A 17947-nucleotide genomic window follows, 5' to 3' on the forward strand; every position below is an offset into this window, starting at 1 on the left:
TCTTAAGCGACATGTGGCGGGAGTTATTCAAGCTCCTAGGCACACAGCTCAGGTTTTCTTCGGCCTATCACCCCCAAACAGATGGGCAGACCGAGCGAATCAATCAAGGCATCGAAGATTACATCCGTTGCTATGTCCAAGCAGATCAAAAGGATTGGGCAGACTTTCTGGAAGTCCTTGAGTTTCAGTACAATAGCAGTGTGCACTCGGGGACAGGATACACCCCGTTTGAACTAGCCACAGGAAAAGAGGTGATTACGCCCATGGCGCTTGCGTCGGGCACTATGCATGCAGAAGATCAGGATGCTGAGCAGTTTTTGACGGCTTGGCAGAAACGTTTGGATGTAGCCAGAAAGCACTTGATGAAGTACAAAGATAAGTATGTAGCCAGACATAACGAAAAAGCACGAACAGAGTTCTTTCAGAAGGGTGATTTGGTGCTGGTAAGTGCCCAGAACATCAACCTTTCCGAAAACTTAACACCCAAATTCAACCACCGCTTCTATGGCCCATACCGGGTACTGCAAGATTTCAACAACGTCTCCTACAAGCTGGAACTACCTTCCAACGTCAAGATCCACAATGTTTTTCACATCAGCTTGCTCAAACGATTTCAGGTTGATGGGAAATATGGCCGCCATGTCCCCCTACTAGACAAAGGAGTAAACCCCTTTGAGCCAGAAATTATCATCAAACACCGTTTCAGGCGCAACAACCTAGAGTTCTATGTCAAGTGGAGAGGGCGGCCAATGTCAGATTGCACTTGGGTGCCAGAAGATCGAGTAATTGCAATGGATAAACAGTTGTTGCTTCGGTACTACAGGATTCCGGACCTCAAACACATGCCTAGGGCATAGAAGACCACAACCATGTACAGCAAGTAGTATAGGATGCAGTAGTTTGTCAGTACAGTTATGCTCAGCTTTTCAGCAAAATAAAGATGCGTTATGCGACAATTATGCGATGTATGCACTATGTGGTCAAATGCTTTACAATCTTGACGAGGACGTCAAGTTCCTTGAGGGGGGGGAGAATGTTGGGATCCTCGTGAGAGGGAACTTTTTCCCACGCGTGCCGGCGGTCCCTCCTTGCCCCTAGCGCCCCCACATGGGCTGTCCCTCATGCGGCCCGGCGGTCCACGTTCCCATTTCTAACCTAACTCCCGCTAACCTAGCTTCTCACCGTGGACGGCACTTGAGGGGGACCGAGGCCCCGTTTGGTGAATTGCCCCTCTCCGCGGCCATGCTCCCCGCGGGCCGATTTGACGACTCGTGGACCCGTCGCTCCTGTGAACAAAACATGACTCCGGGAGCCCCCGAGAGACTCTATGCAAGTAAGAGCCCCGCTTGGGCCGTGGCCGGGTCCCCGGGGGTCCCGTGGACCAAAACGGCCCGGGACGCAACCGCGGGGCCGTTTCGGCATTTTGATCAGATTTTGGAACCGCGGCTCCTGGACGGGACCGACGGTGACTCCTTGAGAGGGATTTCTACCTCAAGGCCATGGGGCTTGGGTGGTTTGCCTGAGCGCCCCGAATTAAAGGACTTATAAGGGAGTAGTACTCCGCTCTTGGTGAACCGTGCGCATCCTGCCGGGGTAGCCAAGAGGGGGCCGGTTGTTTAACCGGAGCCGAGGTGGTAGTCCTCACGTCCATAAAACCATTTACCCATTCTAGGTTGGAGTTAGGTTAACCCAGTCTTCAGAGGCGCTGGAGAGGCCTCCGTCCCTTTTGTAATCAACTTTTTGCATCAATACAAAGCGCCCGTCACGGGCTTGTTTCAACAATCTTGTCTCGCGCGTCCCTTTGAAATACTTGCTCAACTTGTTGTGAAGTCGGCTAACTTGTGTTCAGGTGAAGGATCGGCGAACGCGCGCGGCCCCTAAGTTCCATTTACGGGCCGCTCTTCAGGGTCCCGTAACACTAGGGGCCCTTTGGGATTAAGGTTAATTAATTAGAGGCCAACCAATAGGAAGAGGGTGGTGGACACACTCTATACCCTCAAAAAAGTAGGGGGACAAGGTAGCCTTACACCTCTTAATGGCCTCTTACCTAGTGAGAAGGTAAGGAAGGTGGCTAGGGGAAAGGGGGGGGGGGGGGGGGGGGGGGGACCACTTTGACCTTTTTTCCCCCACTTTTTGGCCCGGATTTAAAAATACACTAAAAATTTGAAATTTTCAAAAAATTTCAAATTTCAAGTTTTCCCTCCTTAAAAGGTCCCCTAACCTATTTCATGGTCAAAAAAGTATTTTTGACCTCCAAAAGTCAAAAACGTGCACTAAAAAATTCCAAAAAATTCAAAACATCATTTTCCACCCTCCAAAGTCTTTCCAAACCTATTCTATAGCTAAAAGTGTTTTTCTCTCTCTACAAACCCTTTTCCAAGCTCCACATGGCTGCAACAACCACATGCACCCCCTATAGTCCAACATTATCTCTCTACTAGCTTTCTCCCATCTCCATTGTAGCACCAAGCAAGCTTCTCCCCCATCTCTTCCCCTTGCCCACCACATAGTTCCTCCTCTCGCTTCTCTCACCTCCATTACAGCATGAAACAAGATTCTCCTCCTTCTACTTTCATTCACTCGCACTACATGGAAACCTCTACTCCCAAAGGTGGAAAAAGAATCAACTCACACGACTTGCATACCACAAGAACAGGAGGTGTAAATAGTGCATGGGCATTGCAAGGATTCATCTCCAACATAAAGATAGAATGGTGAGAAAACTACCCTTGTAGCTTACATTCAGAGCTTAAGATCATCTCCATCTTTAAGTTTATCATGCTGGAGGGAATTAACCTCTTTATGGCTTTCAATGTTTAGACTTCACACCTCATAACATTGGGTGGTGCTATTTTGTTGATGGCTTTGGTGCGCCATCTATAGTTTTGTAGCATGTGATTGAGTCTCACAATGTAAGTAAGTTGTGTTATCTATGGAGAGTCATCAAAGAATTTTCTTATAATTTATTCTTTGTATAGTTATCATTAGATTATTAGAATGATATCATTTTGTACTTTATAACTTTGTGCTCACATAATCTGTTGTTTACTTACAGAGTCAACTTGTTTTGAGAGGACATGAGCAAGCAACCATGTGCAGAGATGGAAATCACCCTATTTTTGTTCCGTGAGGAACCTTTCACTACCATGTTAAAAGATTTTGATAAGAATAGTAGGATTTTTGTAGAATCTTGAACCAATAGGTACTCTCTAAGAGCTCTTAGAAAAGCCATCCCTATAGTACTACTATCTTCCCTAGTGTCATAGACACACAAATACTCGTGTATATGAATCTCTAGATGAGAAAGACAAATACTTGTAAGAGAAGCCTAACAGCAACAACATTGTCTCCATTTGTAATTATTTTTATGAGGCTGGATTCCTCTATAAATGCAATATAAATATTTCTTTTTGTTAAATGGTGTCGCACTGAGTGAGAGTATTTTATTTAGATCACTGGAGTTTCATACAGATTTGAGAAATCTTGTTGACTTTTTTGGATATTCTGATTTGCCTGTAAGATGTTTGAAGTTTTAAGTCTTAATCATTCCACCATGAATAAATTCATGCAATATTTTGATTTCAGTTTAATCACTAATGGTTATTCTTATTAAGTGGATCATAACTTTTTTCAAGATGTCCTCATTTGGGGATGTTGAATATATATCAATAGCAACATTTTAAAAGTTGAGAAAACTAAATTCTTGCTTTCCAAAATGTTATTGTTTCCATACTATGCCTATGCCAAGCTTGACTTAGAGAAATGACAACTTGAGATGGAGGTGTAGATATATAGGGGTGACTTATTATGGATTCTTGTTTCATCATATATATTATAAAACCTTTGAGTTTCCACCTTTTTGAGTAGTGTTGACAAGTTTTTGGTATCAAACCTTCTTAAATATCCCTATTCATTCGCTATTGGTAGCTATTTATTTGGTATTGCTAAAGATCATACCAATAGCTATCACCTTGTGAACTTAATTGTTGAATTGTGGATTTGATTTTTACTATGTACCTCATTTGTATAGAGAAAGTGTAAACATAAATTATAGATACATGCATTGTTAACATAGAAGATATGTATCACTCGAACCTATATAACTGCTAATCAAGAAACCTTTGGTCGGATACTATAACAATAGGGGTCACATGTGGTTTTAAATACCAAAGAAATGGCTTAACCAAAACATTCCCAAGAACACTGGGTGAACACAAGGAAGTAAAAATCGGCTCCTTGTTTGGTTGATTTCTAGTGCTAAATGTTCCGAGTGCACAAAATTTGTGAGACCTTTGACCTTGGGAGTTCACTAAAGTATATGTAACATAGCACATGTGTTCAACAGAAGGGAATTTATATTCTTGTAAAGTTACAGAAACATGTGTAGGTAAGGCCTACAAGGGCTACTTTCAATCCATTGTGGTGAACGCACATGATATAGGAAAATTTGACATAGTGAATACTCCGGACATCAAACACTACAACTCTATCTCATGGCTATACATTAAAACAAAGCCCCTATTTGTCATTTTGAAGCCCCAAGGACCCTCAACAAGAGGGACCACAACGGCGCGTAGAATGCCCATCCAGGCACAAATAGGGACCAAGATATTTCCAAGAACAGGGGATGGACACAAGGAAGTAAAAAATGGTTGATAAGCATGATACAAGGTTTAGGTATCTCCATTTGGGGGGGGGGGGGAGGGGTTGCTATGAACACATTAAAGTGCCCAGTTCTATCTCATGGCCATGCATTAACAAAAAGCTTGTACTTGTCATTTTAGGGGCCCAGGGACCCTCAACAAGAGGGGCCACAAGGGCGCGCAAACTGGCCATCCAAAAAAAAGGGACCCTCAACAAGAGGGGCCACAAGGGCGCGCAAAAAAAATTTGGATGGCCAGTTTGCGCGCCCTTGTGGCCCCTCTTGTTGAGGGTCCCTGGGCCCCTAAAATGACAAGTACAAGCTTTTTGTTAATGCATGGCAAGATACAATGTTTAGCTATTTGCCATTGGGGGGGGGGGGGGGGGAGTTTACTATGTATACATTAATTTTCCTAATTCTATCTCATAGCTATGCATCAAAAAAAGCCTATACTTGTCATTTTAGGGCCCCAGAGACCCTCAGCATGAGGGGCCACAAGGGCGCGCAAATCGGCCATCCAAATCTTTGGATTTGGATGGCCGATTTGCGCGCCCTTGTGGCCCCTCATGCTGAGGGTCCCTGGGGCCCTAAAATGACAAGTACAATATATTTTTTTATGCATGGTCATAAGTCAAGTGGTCGGTTTTGTTTTTTTTTTTTTAAGTGTTGAACTTTTAGGCTGTTTTCAAGATCTTCTAGTGTTCAATTGGCTCCGAATCTGTCTGGGCTTGTCTCACATAAATTTGTTCATCTCGTCGCACTCTTCAACCATTGTGTGATGCAAAAAAATCATATCCTACTCGGATTTTCCAAAAATCAACGTGCAAGTTGGCAATTTCTTTAAAAATGATGTAAAACAGACATTTCTTACTTTTTCCTTAATCTATGGGCTCGAACAGGCATTAAAACCATGAAATCTGAAAATACTCAGAGAAGCAATGTTTTTTATTGTGTTAAGGACTACATTTCCTACATACAAAACTTTCTCAAAATATCACCCTAACACCTTCAAAAGTGGCTTCCAAGGAGTGCCCTCGATCAAAAATTGAAACTGAAGGAAAACAATCAGAATGAACTCCTGAACTGTGTACAAACTTTAAAATAACCAAAATTTCCTTTTAAAAAAAGTTATTGCTAAAAATTTGAAAATAGACCACCCTTGGACTTCCCACAATGATAGAAATCAAAAGGTTCAAGGAGAGGTCTGGTGTCACAAGTGCATGGTAGGAATCTAATCGAGGCTTATTCCGTCAAAATCTCTTATACTTTATTATGTCTTCTCATGTACAATCTTACCAAACAAAAACAAACTTACACTTTAAATGACTACAAATTTTATTTAACTTATCAAACAATCTAAAATATGGTAGACCTAGAGTGCTCTTACACATCAACAAACAAAAACGTCCAAATTTCTTCTCATTAACTTTGATAAACATATATCTGTGAACACTTTCCAAGGAGTAGTGCGTTCATAGTTCTTACATCCATTCCATGACATGGTATGCTCCTGGGGTGACCTATCACATAAAAATATATTCGGTAGAAGTGCCCTCATGTTAGGAAAGAGTGTGTTGCTGCTGATGAAAAGTTTTTGCATTGTCCTACTAGGGATCTCTTCATGTCATCATAATGATTTTTGGTGTAGTGGAAGCCACATTGCCGTTGAGGAGAGCTTTGTGCCACCGTAAAAGTTTCATGTTATGTCAGTTCCTTGAGCCATTCTTGCAAACAACGCCACTCAACTAGCATAGCAAGAGGTCACCTTGTAACAAAAACATGTATGAATTCAACATTTGCAAGCTATATAATGAAGACACTTGTTAAGTATATGTTGTACAAATTTGCAAGTATTTCTATCTAGCTGGGAATAAACAATACAAAAATATACATTAGGATGAGACTACCACCCCTAATAAGCATGGATTTGAAGCACCTACCTGCAAGATGTAACAAAGAAGACTGTTTTAGAGGAAAAGTGGTGACACTTGGCCTCTCTAACCTGCAGCCTTTCACTATTTGTGCATAAAAGCAACCTTTGTGCCAAGCACTACAAAACAAGTAGAGGCAACACCTTAGACTTCAAAGTTTATGATAAGAAGAACACAATCAAAAGTAAGAAGTATATTGTTACCTTGCATAAAGGGATGTTTTATTCAAATATGTGATGGTATTGGCAAGATATTGAAGAATCGTCAACATTCATCTCACCTATGGTAAGACGTTCCTGGGATGACCTCTGCTCACCCTCACGTGCGGCCTTCGGTGCAAACGTTGCGAACAAGCAAATATGTATGCATACGATTTGTGATGTCCTTGAGCACCATGGTAGCTGTTGCATGAGGAAGCAAAGGATGAAAAGAGAGAGGGGGGAGGGAGAGAGAGGAACATGGGAGAAGACAAGCGGGTAGTGGGGGAGAGAGAGAGAGAGAGAGAGAGAGTGGAGAAGGAGGAGAGAAGGGGGTAGGGAGGGAGAGGGAGGAGAGAAGGGGGCAGTGGGGGAGAGGGGGAGAGGGGAGGAGGAGGAGAGAAGGGACAGGGAGGGAGAGGAGAGGAAGAAGGAGGGAGGAGGAAGAGAGAAGAAAGGTTTTTTTTTTGGGGGGAGTTTTTTTTTTGAAAAATTGGACTTTTAGTGCTTGTAAGTTTAAAAAAATGTCAAAAAATACTTTTTTGATATGGATATATGTTGGGGGGGAGTTTTAAGTCAAAAATAAGTAAAATTAACTTTTTTTTTAAAAAGTCAAATTTTGGCTCTTAGTGATCCACATTTTTGATGATGTAGCCACACCTCTTTACTCCCTTCACTTTCAAAAAGCTAGAGAGAGAAGGTGACCTCCTAGGTCCACATCCTACATGTGTCTAAAAAAAAGGCTAGAAAAGCCTACTCAAAACTAGCTTCTTGAATGCCCTTGTCCCCTTAACCCTACACACCATTAGCCTTAATCCCTAAAAATTAGGATTCCTTACAAGGCCCATGCAAGGTTCATATTTCTCCTAATGGGCATTCCTTTTCTTTGGTGATCAAATCTATCCTGAAGTCCACCAAATCTTTGATCAGAGACTGAGCCTGCTGTCGCTCAAGGTCTCTTTCCTCCGTTGTGAGTTCTAGTCGCGCCCTCAAGCTCTCTAACTCCTCTTGCCCATATGCTTGCTTTTGTTGGGCCTCCTGTACCTGCCTTTCCTTTTCACTCAGCACCACGTGCTGGCACTGGAACTGTCTTTCTAAATCCTTTAAAGTTTGCTTGTAATCAAAACCAGCAACTGCCTAGCAGGCTTCATGGTATCCGATTGCTTTTGTAGGAGGTATAAACTCCTTTTGCGAGGTTGAAGGAGAAGGAGGTGGCTGTTTTTTGTTTGATGGAGAAGGGGGAGGAGGAGGAGATTTCGGCGAGGAAGGAGGTGGTGATTTGGATGAGGGAGGGGGCGATGATTTAGGCGAGGGAGGAGGTGGCCTTGCTTCTTCGCGTACATGCCTCTTTTTGGAAGCATCTTCCCCTCATTGCGAAGCAGATGCTTCTGCTTTTCTTTTCTTTAAAATCTTGATGATGCTTTGGTGGGTCAGATCCGCCGCCTGTCGCGCTTCCACATTCCTCTCGCTTTGGATCTTCTTTAGCTGCTCTGCTTGGTTTGTTTCATCAGCCGCATCTTTCTCCTTCGTTCCTTCAGTGGACTGCGAAGAAATGTCCACTTCTGCAGCCTTTTGCTTTGCTTCTAACCTTTGCTTTTCAGCCAGTCGGCGACCTACAGTTTCTATTCTCTCTTGCCTTTCCTTCTCGAATCTTCTTTTTTGTGTTTGTTGTGTTGCAGCAGCTCTTGCCTGTCTGTCAGCCCTTAACTTGGTTCTCCTTTCCTCGACTCTTTGTTCGGCTTTTGCATGTTTTTTTTGAAGGTCCGACTGCGGTACTGCACTTCTCTCCCTTCTTTTTCTCTCGAGCGGCTTTGTGGAGTCTTCCTCCTTGCTTTCTTCAAACTCTGATGGCCCTTTGTCTTTCGATTCTTGAGATTTTCCTTCTTCATCAGTCTTCGTTTTTTCCCTCACTCGAGCTTTTGTTGGAGGCCTTTGCTAAGCACGATGATGTCACGCCAGGGGTTGTCCTTACTGAATGAGCAACCAGCTTTGCTTTCTGAATCAGGGCCGTTTGAGAACTGGCAGCTGGCAGATCTTCAATCATTCCCAAATCTTGATAGGCTATTCTTGTTAGCATCGGCCCTGCATTCATGTAGCTTTTGTTTTTTGCCGAGCTTTTCAGATTTGCTTCAACCAAGTTTTCCAAAACGTAAGAACCGTAGTCGCAGCGAATGGTTCTATTTTCGGTTGTTGCTAAAGCCATAACCACAGAAATGTGCAGGATTGGCTCGGTGTAGCGAGGAGGCTTTTGTACTCTGAAATGCTGAGAGATCAATCTCATCGGCAATTCCAGCTCTTCGTATATCATGTCACTATATTTGTATTTGTTTCCTTTTGCTTTGACGAATGCCTTCTCATTATCCAATGACTTTGTCTTCACCAGAAAATCATGTTGCCCTTGGAGGAAATGCAAAGCTTTGTTGATGATTTCTTTTGTGATCTTTACTTTCACCTTCGATCCATCCTTGTCCGTGAGCATTGTTGCCCATCATATTGTATCGAGCTCATGAGCTCGTGGGCCCTCATGTAATCTGTTCCCCATGGCTGTAATCTGAAAAATTTCTCCAAGTGCACAGCTCACATTGCCTCTATTACCTCCGGCCTTCGGTGGAGGTTCCATATCTCTCGTGGCATGATAGTGGTCTTTACCATGTCACCATCAGCATCCTTAAACTTCGAGATGAATATGTGGGCAGGGATCTGAGCTAGTATTTCATCCGAGATGTGAGCCTTTTCATTTGTAGCGAGCTCCTCCACTTCATATGGTGCTGTTGTCCACTGCCTTTCTTTCTTTTGACGAGGCATTCTGTGTCAGTAGAATCACAAGCTGTCAGGATTTCCCTCCGCAATCAATCGCATTTAGACTTTTAGTTAAAAACAGTTCAAAAGTCATAACTTGAACAAATTTCATCCATTCTTGTCCATATTTCACCAGTGGGATTAGGAAGACTAGTGCTATGACTGATTAAAATCTGAGCCAATTCTGCCCCTGATCGGTAGTACAGAGGCCAAAATTAGATTTGAATACATGAGTGGGTTGCTAATAGTTGGAGGGTCATTTTGGTCCACTTTGTGTTTCATTTGAACCACTTTTGAGTTTACAGGTCCCAATTTTGGGTTACAAGGGAGTTTTGGACTAGACTTTGTCTTTTTATGAGTTTTTGATGTCCAAATGGCTTGAAAATTGGTTGGTGACTTGAACAAGATGTCTACCAGGGATCTGTTAGGTTTTGGTCAAAATCTGATGCTGAGGTACACCGATCACGATCGTAGTACCTGAGTTTCTTTTGGTGAAAACTAGATGGTCATGGACCCTTATACCTGCCTAGCCCACTGATGATTTATTTCCAAGTTTGGACTTAAAATGAACAAATTAGAGCAATTTTTCACTGTTTGACCTTATTTTACTAAGTCTAACCATATCGGGTTTTCCTGATGAAATTTGGTTGGAGCCTGGAGTTAGTTGAAGTTAGTTTTAGAGCTTCCACTTCTTCCATGATGTGCTGCTACCAACAGCCTACTCCACTATCTGATTTTGACTTGATCAGGCACGTTATACCCCGTCTTGGGAGATTTTTCAGACTTGTGCATTTTTTAGGCATTCCTTGGATATCCATGTGATATTTGAACATCTTTAAGTCACCTTTTGGTCTTTGGCCTTGGTTCGGCCCCAATTCTCCCTTTGTGTGGTCATTCGAGACTGAAATGATTATATCTATACCTGTTGGAGATTCTGAGATTCATTCGAGGTTTTCTACAACTGTTCTGACTCTTAGTCGGAAAGGTATGCCCTTCAAACTATCCATCATTATTTTTAACTGGATTTTGGTAGTTGTAGGTCAAATTTTCCCGTTTCAGTTGTGTTTGACAAATTAGGACTATTCCATGAGTAAAATTTGTGCATTTTCCTTGAAACTTCAAGAGAGTGTACTTTTAATTGAGTTCCAAGCCTGGGCCAAATCAAAAGTTGCAAAACCTGCATCTGGGGCACCGATCGCGATTGTACCATAGAGGCCAAAATTAATTTTGACTCAAGCAGATTGTAGGCGAGGCTGAGGGGAGGTTTTTTGCATATTCTGTCCCAAATTCTGTCAGTGAGGTACACAGATCGCGATCGGTGTACCACCACCAAACTGTGATTTGATCATATGGCTTTGTTCCTGATCTTGTGGGGAGCACATTGATGTTTTCTGTACCTGGAAAAAGTTTTGTTTGGATGCCTCTAAGGGCCCTTGACCTATTTGACCCGATCCGACTTTGATTTGATCCCTTCGCCCGTTTGTGCAATGATTCGCGCTTGCATGCGTAATAGACTTGATCTTTACTTGATAAGGAACATACCTTTGAAATCTGGTATGAAAGGCTGGCTCCGACCGTCCGTATGGGGTAGAAATGTGGCAGCTCGCTCTAGGTCAAGAAGCTCTCTTCTTCTCTCTCAAAATGTGAAAATGAACAATGAGCTAGAATTTCGCCTACCTGGCCTATATCTTCTCGAGATTTTCGTAACATAGGGCTGATTTTCCTCACCTTTGATCCCGATATAATCTGCGTACCACCTGTGGGTCGAACCGCTTGTCATTCCGGCATCGTATGACTATTTGATGTGATTTTGGTGAAATGTAATCATGATCATTAAGGCTGAAATTCGACATCTTCAGATTAGCTTCATATCTTCCATGCTTGATAACCTTATCATGATACTTCGGCGTTTGCTTCCAGAACTTGATTCCGACACTTATGAGTGATATTTTTTAATTTTTGATGTTTTATTAACGAAAATCAAACAAAATAAATTGAAAATACTTATTAACTGGCAAAAAATTAGCCACAATTATCATACTCACCCCTAAGCATATATTTTCTCTAGAAGCATCCCAATGCTCCGGATTTTGTCATTACAGCTCATTATTATGCTGGTAGGGAGATACAAAACGCTAAAAATGCTAGGTTTTGATCGAATATGCTCGAAATTGAACTCTAAACAATAAAAAAACACACACATTATGTACATATATACACGTTGGACCCCTTAATGGCCCTAACTGCTAGATTCATCAATTACTCCCCCCTTCCTTGTCTGAGTCGTCCCGGACGAAGGTTGGGTGTATGTGCATGGGTTTTGGAATCTGTGTCTATGCATGGCCGTGTAATGTGGCCCTATTCTGATGTTTGAGACAATGCGTTGGGTAACAAGGTTTTGTGCAAGATGCGGGGATTGAATGTAGTTTTCAGTGGCTTTTGATGGCAAGGGTAGCTGTGTATGGAATAGAAGAGCTTGCAGTCAAATTGCTCGTTCCTTGATTGTGGGTGTTGTGATGGCAACTATTTTTGGAACCCATTTGTATGCGGTTTGTTGCATCTTTAGAGATTCGACTTTAGTTTTCACTAGTTTCCAGTGCCATTTTGGAGGTTCAGGCTTCTTGTTTTGAGTTTTGGGTTTCTTTTCGAGCTCTGTCGTCGAATCTTTAGTTTTCTCCAGTGTTGGTTGCCATATCCACTCTGGAGTAACTCCTAAAGGTCTTTGAGATGGTGCTGCTTCCATCTGGAGTTTGTCTTTAGGTAGCCATATCTTGCTCGGTTTGTTGGGCATCAATCTCTTCTTTATCCATACTCTCTGAATCACCTTTTGTGGTGTTTTTGGCTGATGAGTCAGTTGCTTTTTGTCGATGGGGATACTCGCCCACAAGTGATCTATTTTGGCGATTGGAGTCATGTACGTGTTAGAGTCGTGTGTGTACATTAACACATGTTCTGACCATTCAGTGACTGCATTGTATGTTCTCATTCATGAAAGTCCCAAGCATAGTGATTCTATGATTTCTCCATCTTTCATTACGAAAAATTGATGAGGACAACTATTTCCATCAATGTTGACATTGTTGCACCGTTTGCGGCTTGTAGATCACGTGTGGAATGCACTAGGGGTTCATCTGTAAGCATCCTGTAAGTGGAGAAGTTGACCACATTGACTCTTGCTCCTGAGTCAATCAATGCTCGTTGATATCTGCCATGCGGAAGTCTGACATTGATGCGAACATTGATTCTTGTTTCCCATTGCTCATTAGTTTGAGTTATAGAAAAAGGGATTTGAGCCGTATCTGCTAGTTGAGGAAGTCTTTGTTATTGTAAGTTTTGTTTTCGTTTTAAAATCCTGACTTTGGCCTTCTCCTGCGCTTGAGATTTTGTCTCCTTTGCTTTGTTCTTGCGCTCCTTCATAGTGTGTATTTTGGCAAGCATCTCTGAGGTTAGTGGTAGGTTGTATTTCTTTAGTCTGCAACCACTTATCCAGTTAGGCATTTCCTCTCCCTCTAATGTTGCAAGTTTAATGGCACCGCTAGATGATATGTGATGAATCACATAGGGTCCATAGCCTCGCTTTTTGAGTTTCCGAAATGTTGTTTCAAGGTATACATTAAGACGTAATCCCCAGTAGCAAATTCCTTGTTGATAACATGTTGATCAAAGAATGATTTCATGTTTTGTTTTTGCACATAGATCGATGCAACGGCTCTCAATCTAGTTTCATCCATTTTTCAGGACATCTACCTGATTGGATAATTCATGGCCTGTCCATTCTAATTGTTTAGCGACCCGAAGCGTGGGGATAAGAAATTAAAGTGGCAAAATCACTTGAATTTCATAAACCATGTTGAATGGAGTCGTTCTGATTGATGTTTTGTAAGCTAATCTATATGCCCATAAAGCTAAATGCATCTCGATTCGCCAATAATTTTGGTGAGAATTGTCACCAAAATCTTATTCGTACTTTCTGCTTGGCCGTTAGCTTGTGGGTGATAGGGAGCGGACTTCCTGTGAATTACCATGAATTCATCCAATAGGAATTCGATCACGTCATTGATGAAGTGAGTTCCTCTATCGCTCACTAACTCTATTGGTAAGCCATATCTGGTGAAAATGTTCTTATACAAAAACTGTGATGTCGTTTTTGCATCATTTCTGGTTGTTGCTTTCGCTTCCACCCATTTTGTTAGATAATCTGTTGCCACAATAATGTATTGAGCGTGCGTTTTATATCCCGGAGGTGCTATCAGTCCTACAAAATCTAATCCCCATTTTGCAAATGCTCTTGTCCCCATCATTGGCCTCAAGGGCATATCATCTTGTGCTCTAGGAATTTTTGTTATCTGGAAATTGTCACATCGTTTCACAAACTCTTCAGCGTCCATATATAGTGTAGGCCACCATATGCCTGCAAGAAGAATTGCTTTGGCCGTTTTGTCAGCTGAGAAATGTCCACCAGCTTGTCCATCGTGTGCTTGCTCTAAGATAGGAATGTATTCCTCTTCAGTCGCGCACATTCTCAATTGATTGTCTTTTCCCCTCTTGTAAAGATTGTCCTCAATCAGTACATAGTTTTCTGCCTCTTTCGTGATTGTTTTGATACGTGATCTACTCATCCCTTCAGGCAGTATCCTGGTGGTGAGGTATTCAACAATGTAGTTACTCCATCGGGGTGCTACAGATAATCTGAATAGAATCGCATGCTCTATTGGATTTTGAAGCGTACATCTAACGCATGATTTGATATGCGTATGAACACTATGTTGCATTTTTGGCCAATAAACACCCATTCTCGTCAATCTTTGATACATCAGTGCATGCCCATTGTGAATCCCCGTTGTTTGTACATGAGCTTGGTTTAGGTACAATTCCCGTTCACTCGATTCAACACAAAGCCTAAGGATTTGATCCGATCCCTGTTTGTATAGCCTGCCCGCCAACATTACCAATGATCTGGATGCTGCAATGGTAGATGGCTGTCTTGTCACATTCAATGACCCGATAGTCAGCAAAGGAATTAAATCCTCGCTCCATCTTGGAACCATTTCTATGTTGAAAAGATATGCATCTGGCAAATCATCATCAACTCCTACTGGGTTTTCTCCATGCATCATTCTAGAGAAATGATCCGCTCTTTGGTGTGTAGTTCCTTTTTTGACTACTACCGTGAAGTCAAACTCAAGCAATATGATGAACCATCGAACAATCCTTCCCGTACTGCAAGTTTTTTTTACTAAGTACAACAGTGCTTGGTGATCAACGAAGAATACAAATTTATTGGAAAGTAAGTAGTGTCTAAACTTTTTCACCGCATAGACCATACCCAAACCCTCCCTCTCAGTTGTTGTGTAATTCTTCTCTGCATTGTTCAGTTGTCTACTAGAGTAACTTATTGGAAAATCCATGTTGTTCACTCCAGGTTGTGCAAGTATGCATCCTATTGCATACGCTGATGCATCTACGTGGATGTGGAATATCTTTTCCCAATCGAGAGCCTTCAAAATTGGAGCAGAAATTAACCTTTGCTTCAAAGTTTGAAAAGCTTTCTCGCACTCATCCGTCCACTCAAATTTAGTTATCAGCGCGTAAAGTGGTTTTGCAATTATAGCCTATGAGTAGATAAATCTGCGATAATATCCACAATGGCCCATAAATGCATGTACCTCCTTTACCTTTACTGGTCGTGGTAAATCAACAATGATGCTGATCTTCTCCATGTCTGTCGAAATACCGTTTTTGGACACTATATGTCCCAATATTTTGCCATGTCTTACCATGAAGACACATTTTTCTGGATTCAGGTAAATCCGATACAGTCTGCATTTTTCGAACACCTTGGTCAAGTGCTCTATGTGCTCCAATCTCACAAGAGAGTGAACCCACAAGTCATCCATGTGAATTTCTAAGAACTGTCTTAGATATTCTTTAAAAGCATGAACCATCAGCCTCTGAAATGTGGCTGGTGCATTTGTTAAGCCAAAAGCCATTACCCGGAATGCAAAAATACCCCATTTAGTTGCGAAATCCGTTTTGTGTTGATCCTCTGGCTTTATTGCGAGTTGGTTGTAACCCGAAAATCCATCTAAGAAACTATAAACCGTAATGGGTAGGGGATAGTTGTCCCGAATTGTAGCACCGTTAACTTTCTTGAGATTGACGCACACTCTTAACTTCCCATTTTTCTTCGGGACCACCACAATCGGTGAAACCCAATCGGTGTACTCAATTTCGTAAATAAACTCTGCCTCTTTAAGTTTATCTATCTCCTCCTTGATCTTTTTTGCAAATGTTTCATTGTAAGTATAGGGACGTTGTCTACTGGGTTTGGCGTCATTTTTAAGGGGTATCGTGTGTTGACAGATACTTGGATCCACCCCCTTAAGATCTTTGTATGACCATGTAAACACATCTCTATATTGTTTAAGACTAGCTACCAAAAGCCTTTCCTCTTCTTCAGTAAGATCCGTGGCAATATATGCAGGTTTTGGATCTTCTCCTGGCTCCGCTAGATCTATTCGTTTGGCTTTTTCAGGACCGTCGTACGATGTACCCGGTTCATTCAATTCCCTCATTGGTTGTTGCACTATGATTTTCCTATCTTGTATGGTATACTTCTTATAATGGGACGGTGCATCCATCTTGTCTGAATTCGTGTCCTCATTTGTTTCAAAGTCAGTCGTCCATATGTCTCTGAGGGTTCGCTTGAGCTTATTGTACTCCATTTTCCTCTCTATTTTGGTCATTCCAAACCCTGTTTTTCCCCATTTATGCGACTTAGTCGATCGCTTTTCGTGTCTGTTATTCTTGTTGTTTTTCCATGGTTAGTTTTGATAAACCGGCCAATGACCTTGTCTTTGACACAATCATCAACTTTGACAAGCTTTAGATAGCCCGTTCTATCATTGACAAGAGGCATTGGATTATGCTTATCGCCCTTGATTTTCTTGTTCTCTTGGATTTATACCGCTCTTGTCGACTAGGTTTTTGGTTAGGAAACTCGTAAAACCTGTCCTGTCTCGACCTGTATTTCCTATTCGTCTCTGATGCACTTGATCTTTCATCATCAGCCTCTATCATTTGGATTTCATCATCTAGTGATGGAAGGTCACCGCTTAGTGAATCCATGAATTCCTTCTCTGCTCGATTCCTATCGTTCACTACAGATATCTCATCAATTATTCTTCTACACTCGGTCTCACGTGGTGGTTCTTCTTGTCGCTCGCTTTCCGATCTTGACTCAAGGATGACGCTAGCCATTTGCAACGTTACTAGGTCGTATCCTTCTTCGTCACAAAATTTTGTAGGCATGCATTCGTTAACACATACATCCAAAGTTGACAATATTTGAGTCCACCCAAATGGCTCAAATAAATGTTCAGGAAAAGGTTCTGAGGGATAAGCCTTGTCTTCTACGGATCTTTCCAAAACACATTCCTCTTTGATTATGTCTCCACAATCAGATGCTCCACACATCCAGACATGCGCTTTCGTTCGCATCCATGCAGGTATTTCTTTTTTATTTACAGTGGTTGAATTAAATTCTTGCACTGGTGTTTTTGCAACGTCTCTATAGCTGTGATCCTTCATGTTGATTTTCGTTATTAGCTCTCCGTGCCTTAGGTAGATTTGGTCGTACCCCCAATCCTGTATCAGTTTGAGTTGACGCATAAAAGGTCACCCCAAAATAATGTCCAAGTTGTTCGTTTTTTCTAAAATCCACCACAGCAAAGGCATGCTCATAGTTAATTCCACACGAAGTTACAACTATTTGGTCCAGGATTCCCAATGGTCTCTCTACATACCCATCTGCGAGTTGCAGTTTCATTCTCGTTTTTCTGAGAGCTGCACGGCCCCATTTCTCCCAGATTTTCTTTGTAGCAATCGCCATTCCCGCTCCACTATCTAGGATAGATATCGTTTTTATATCTTGATATTCAACAGGTAAGGTTGTATTACCCTCCTCGCCTTCATAGTAATCTCCGACCTTGTTTATGGGCACTGGTTGAGCTTTGGGTTGACCTTCCCGTTTGTTTTCTTCTCTCGTATTGTTTGTCTGAAGAGGAATCTTTATTCCTTTGTGCTCCAAATGCTTCCCCATGTCTTCCCATAAGTGTGATCTGACTCTCAAGAGTTCTAACAGCGTGATTGTGCATGTTATAGGTATTGACAGCATCTCTTGAAGACTTTTTGAGTCAACCATATGTGGAATAGTTCTCATCTGGGATGGAACTAACCTTATCTCCGATTGTGCCTCATGTTCACCTATAAATGAAGGCAGGGTTTTCAAGGATTGAGCTTTGCTTTCCATTGAAACCTCCGTTCCCACATCCCCATACAGCGATTGTATATCGGCTGGATAAAATCCGTTATCCAGG

General features: G+C 42.0%; 1 pseudogene; it reads left to right on the forward strand.

Annotated features, from left to right (window-relative positions):
* The first annotated feature begins 1107 nt into the window (after positions 1-1107).
* Positions 1108-1620, forward strand: LOC147455249 (uncharacterized; annotated as a pseudogene).
* Positions 1621-17947: the final 16327 nt, after the last annotated feature.

Source organism: Adiantum capillus-veneris, chromosome 6, assembly GCF_014529385.1.
Source record: "Adiantum capillus-veneris isolate H3 chromosome 6, ASM1452938v2, whole genome shotgun sequence".
In the NCBI taxonomy this organism is placed as follows: domain Eukaryota; kingdom Viridiplantae; phylum Streptophyta; class Polypodiopsida; order Polypodiales; family Pteridaceae; genus Adiantum; species Adiantum capillus-veneris.